A 6,079-nucleotide genomic window follows, 5' to 3' on the forward strand; every position below is an offset into this window, starting at 1 on the left:
TTTCTATAAACTTAATTTAAACTTACGTTTTACACCGTGCTTTGTTTCCCTTATGAACATGCTTGTATGCTTCACTCGCTCCCTTCTCAATTGTTTAATTAATTTTTTGCTCTTCGCTGTTCGCGGCTCTTCCTTCATTTCCCCCTACTTCGTTCTTTTATCTCGCGAATATGTTATTGCAATCCTTAACGGGAGCGTTTCAATAAACTGATTGAAAATAGTTTTGCATTTACCTTTTTAGTAAAAGGCGAGCTTTTAAGCCTGAGAAATCACCCCGTAAATGCATACGTTTAATTGCACATGTGTTAATATGTATGGTTACACAGTATTAAAAGACAGTGAACAACGTCAGTTACCTTTGTTCCCGCGTTTGATAAAAGGCGAGCTTTTAAGCCTGAGAAATCACCCCGCAAATGCACACGTTTAATTGCACATGTGTTAATATGTATGCTTACACAGTATTAAAAGACAGTCAAAAATTAACGTCATTTACCTTCGTTCCCGCGTTTGACTCGTGCTGTAAATCTCTTCCTTGTTTTTAGTTCACGTGATTACGTAGGAGGCGTGATGACGCGATACATGACTCCGCCTCCTCCATTACAGTATATGGACAAAAAATATGTTCCAGTTATGACCATTACGCGTAGAATTTCGAAATGAAACCTGCCTAACTTTTGTAAGTAAGCTGTAAGGAATGAGCCTGCCAAATTTCAGCCTTCCACCTACACGGGAAGTTCGAGAATTAGTGATGAGTGAGTCAGTCAGTCAATCAGTCAGTCAGTCAGTCAGTGAGTCAGTGAGGGCTTTGCCTTTTATTAATATGTATAGATGAAGAGGATGGATGGATGGATGGATGTATATGTGTGTGTTTATGTATGTGTGTATATGTATGTGTATATATATATATGTGAATGTATGAATGTATGTATATATGTATGTCTATATTTATATATATATATATATATATATATATATATATATATATATATATATATATGTGGGCGGCACGGTGGCGCAGTGGTAGCGCTGCTGCCTCGCAGTTAGGAGACCCGGGTTCGCTTCCCGGGTCCACCCTGCGTGGAGTTTGCATGTTCTCCCCGTGTCTGCGTGGGTTTCCTCCGGGCGCTCCGGTTTCCTCCCACAGTCCAAAGACATGCAGGTTAGGTGGATTGGTGATTCTAAATTGGCCCTAGTGTGTGCTTGGTGTGTGGGTGTGTTTGTGTGTGTCCTGCGGTGGGTTGGCACCCTGCCCGGGATTGGTTCCCTGCCTTGTGCCCTGTGTTGGCTGGGATTGGCTCCAGCAGACCCCCGTGACCCTGTGTTCGGATTCAGCGGGTTGGAAAATGGATGGATGGATATATATATGTGCATATGTATATATATGTAGATATGTATATATATGTACATATGTATATATATATATATATATGTAGATGTGTAAATTTGTATATGTATATATATGTTTACATAGCCTCTTTAACACACTACTTCTCTGCTGCGAAGCGCGGGTATTTTGCTAGTGTCTAATAAAGCAGACTAATGAAACACAATATATATTTCAAAATAAAATACAGGTATATCTCATAGAATGTATTACACCACTATTCTGAATCACTGTTTCTTAAACTATTGGTTGCAACCCAAACTAGGTTGTGGATAAGTTTGAAATGGGTCAACACATGATGCCGAGTTCATCCAAATGAGAATTTTGTGGCAAGTGAGACACTGCCCTCTATTTAGTGTATGTTTTTTGCAGTAGTATGCAATCTAAACCATGACTTAAAAATAATTGCATTGGTGCATTACAGAAATCTTTTCTTGGTATGAAATAAAAATATAATAAATATTCCCCACAACACCACTACCCCCTCACAAATATTGAAGTAATCAAACTGAGATTATTGACAGCAAAGACATCTATAAGAGGATAGAGTATAGAGGAGGGAATGACACAAAGAAGCTTGTAAGGTGAAGGCACCATGGTGCAATACTATATATATATATATATATATATATATATATATATAATCTGGAAAAGAGGTGCAAAGAAGATTTTGTATTATGTATTATGTTTAACAGGCCTCAGCAAGGATGGGTTGCTTCTTGGAACACCATTTGATTCATTTCAATATTCTTGTAGCTTCAACAACATTTTTTGGACAATTACGTAGGTTAAATTGGGCTGCAGGGCGGAATTATCAGAATTCAGTATGATATGACCCTGTGTTAGGATATAGGGGGTTTGATAATGGATGGATGGATCAGCTGGTAGCATTAAACACTTTAATGAAGACTTGAATTTTTAATCAAGATGTACAAAATATAACTATCACATATGAATGTAAATTTTTAGGAAACATTTTGTTATAAAAAAACTAATAATCCGCTTCTTTGGTACCAATATGGTGCAGATTTTGTTATTCAGGTCCTCAGATTAAAAAAAATTAAGAACACCTGTTCTAAAGTGCTATCACTGGGGCTTCATTAATCTTATTAACGCCTAAGAAGGATTTTGGTAATGTCTTATTACACAGCAGTAACTTAAATGGCACTATGTATCCATTTTTTCATTGTTACCAATGCATCCCCAGTTTTTGTTACTAAAATTTCTTGAGGACTGTCAACTTCCATGACACTTCAAGAAATGTATGTTAGTGATACAATCTGGTTATCTCCTTTAGCAGACCATCTAGGAATTCACCTGAAAACAGACTCGGATCATGTGAGTTCCCATACCATCAGATCAATTGAATAAAAATTCAGTTTTGACAGTGAATTGAATTAAAAGCAAATTTGCACATGGCAGAGCTATTTACTTCCAATTTATGACAAGACTTGCATGTTTCATAACACATTTTATGTATTTGAGCCATTGGCACTTTGTCCTCTGTGGTGAATGGTTCATTGGTGACAAGCCAGAAACAATTTATTGAATCCAGATCATGGCACCAGTTAGTTGAGGTGAATTCTTTTTGACAGAACTGTTCCTTAATTGCCACAAGCACACTTACTAGCTACTGATAGTAGTGATTGTTGTGTATTCTATGTGAGGTAGCAGAGATCAAGCCTTCATAATAAACTGAATAAAATGTCCGTGATAGTGGACATAATGGACTGGCATCCTGTCTAAAACTGGACTCTATTTTCCAAGTGTTTTTGCAATCATAGTCTCTGGTTGAGAGACACAATACAGTAGGAGGTAGGCTGATTTTTAATTTTTTTTTTATAATTGTAACTAAAGAACCCTTATAAAGAAGTACAGAAACATCTTAAAAAGATAAGTGTAACAGTTTTATTTAATTAAAAGTAAATGTACTAACAGTAAGACACAATAAATCCATTTTATACAGTATAATGTACTAATATGGGTCCATGTTCACAACACTGCCAAATGATACTAAATTCTAGTTACATTTACAAGGCTGCATTAAGTGCACTTACATGATAAAATTAGGGAGGGGGGCAATTTTTGAGGGATGGATTTCTGGACAGTTTTATTTGTTTGTATATTAAGGGTTTTGCTTTGAAAAAGTGAACATGTTGTCATTATTTTTATATTTGGTTCCATTTTCTTTTTTTTCACTCATTCCTTCCAGGACAAGTATGCATGAGTCAGCACTAAAATACAGTTTTTACCCAAAATATGACATCTAGAAATGTAAAACGTTATATTTTTTTGTTTGTTTTTGTTAATGAAACATCATAATACATACAACATATATTCAATAATTGTGCATTGCATTTCAAAGTTCTAGATCATACTTTAATAATGAAAAGTTTAACACAGAGAAAAATGGTAATCTATGCTACCTGTGTGGTGTTGTACTTAAGACTTTGGACTTCAGATTCTGCTACTTACAATGTGTGGCCATGAGTATGTCACTTCAATTGTCTAAGAACCAGTTGTAAAAACAAAAGAAATGTAAACAATCGTACCTCAGATATTGTAAGTTGCCTTGAATAAATGTGTCAGCAAAATAAGCAAACAATAATAAAAATGTATGGAGTGAAAGGAAACCATTCTGATTGTTTCCTTAACTTTTTGAGAAAAAGAAAAATATTTGATCTGATAAGACTATGATGTGGACTCTTCCTCATAATGTAACTAGATGGGAATTAATTTATATGCTCCTTTGTCTTATTAAGATGTGTCTTTTCTGTTAACTTGAAAAGCAGTAATGAGCAGTCATTGAAGTAACTGTATATTTTTTGCCAAGATTCTTAATATTATAATGGACCTATTGTTACACTTACATTTCCAGTGAGATTAAAAACACAGAAATAATTTGTGTTCAGGATTTAAATGTAACAAATCCTGTCCTGTAAAGTGCCCATTCTCATGTTTTGAGCCACTGCCCACCAAAGTCTGTACACATCACTACTTTGAGCCATTCCCCCATATGAAGCGTCACAAAAGTGTCACCATTTTCAATTTAGGTTTTGTTCAACAGGAACATCATGAAATCGGTTTTAATCAATTTCCTTCCACTGATCTCTTTACAGTCTTTTCTGAAATCCATTATTTTTTTATCGAAAGCTTCCACGTAAACGAACAGCACTTACCCTCCAAGCAAAGGTTTAATTCATATGTACTGTACTTTACGATCCTAGAGTAGTATACACTATCATACCGATACTACTTATTTATTTCGCGCAGTTTCACTTGGTTTAACATTTAATTGCCTTGATTACAAAAAAGGTATTCATAAGTTTGTATGTACGGGGTGGAATTGTTCATACGATTATTGTTCGTGTATGTGAGTTATTAAGAAATATTATATAACACCACTGGAATGTTGTACTGAAAACATGAAGTAGAAGGAGGATTAAACCATCTCGAAGACGAAGACGGGTAGATTTTATCTCATTCTCTCCACCTTCTCCTGTTTCACCAACTCCGCTTTCGTCACAGTTCCCCTAAAATAGGCGAAATATTGCCGGCAGCTTACCTTGTATCCATTTACATTAAACGCCGGGACGCTGGCATTTTGCCGGGCCGCTGGCTTTCTTCATGCCGTTCAATTGTTACTCTACTGAAACGGGTAAAAGTTCAGAGCGTCGCAGCGCTCCTTGCCGAACTGGTCAGACAGCATCTCCTCGGGACTTGCCGCCTGACTTCCGCCAGGTGCCGTCGAAGTTTGACAACTTTTGGTTGAAAAAAAAAGTGGCATTAAACTCGTTTCGCGATGAATGTTTACGCGACCTGCTAATCGGAGAGTTTCCCGTAACTTTGTCTCAGAGCCCTGAATCACACTCATATTATGTAATTCATCCTTTCTTCGAAATATTTATTTTATTGAGACGTTTAAACTTCCATCAAGCACTTTCCACAATTCACAGCGCCTTACGCTGCGCACAGGCGAAGTACGGAGAATGACGTCGCCAGTCTGCCCAGCGTAGTGGGCCCAGTTAAAACGTTTTGCAGAAAAAGTGGAAAGGAAAATATAAATAAAAAATATGCTAAAATAGATTTATTACGCTTATTAAGGTTGTAGCAGACTGGAGCTGTTAAGTATACAAAACACCTGCTTCATATTTTCAGATTTTAAATTCACAAGCATATATGCTTGAAATAGTCAACTCTGCTTAGAGGCGATTAATCATATTTAAAAAACGACTCTGAGTATATATAACAACTGATATACCTTATGAATAAAGTGCTATCTATCTATCTATCCTTAGATGTGAGGAAATATGTATGGGGTTCGAATCTCACTCAGTCACATTCTCTCACCGTGTACGTGGGTTTTTCTCCCGGTAATCCGGTTTTCCTTCCACATCCACAACATGTGAACTAATGAAAATACGCGAATCTATATTGACACAGCATGCAAATGAGTGCGGTTTGCGATGGCTGGGTCCCGTCCAGAGTTAGGTCCTGCCTTCGCCCCGATCTGCCAGGCTGAACTGCGGTCTTTGCCACACTGAAACGGATTAGAGTCTGTATAAGTGATGTCAGAAAGTAGATTTTATCGTGAGTAAAACAAAAGTTTTGTGCATAGATTTAATAATACATATACTGTACGTATTGAATTAATTATGTGTTGTGTTTGTGATATGAGATTGCCAGGGTGAGTAT

At 36.6% G+C, this 6,079-nt stretch overlaps 1 protein-coding gene across 1 annotated transcript in view; it reads right to left on the reverse strand.

Moving 5' to 3' along the window:
- Positions 1–5,293, reverse strand: part of kcnj15 (potassium inwardly rectifying channel subfamily J member 15) — a 72,915-nt gene extending 67,622 nt beyond the window's left edge. Inside the window, exon 1 of the mRNA XM_028800212.2 lies at positions 4,950–5,293. The gene's annotated coding sequence lies outside the window, so the exon portion shown is untranslated. The remainder of the gene's footprint in view (positions 1–4,949) is intronic.
- Between the last annotated feature and the right edge of the window lie 786 nt (positions 5,294–6,079).

Source organism: Erpetoichthys calabaricus, chromosome 4 (genome assembly GCF_900747795.2).
Source record: "Erpetoichthys calabaricus chromosome 4, fErpCal1.3, whole genome shotgun sequence".
In the NCBI taxonomy this organism is placed as follows: Eukaryota; Metazoa; Chordata; class Cladistia; order Polypteriformes; family Polypteridae; genus Erpetoichthys; species Erpetoichthys calabaricus.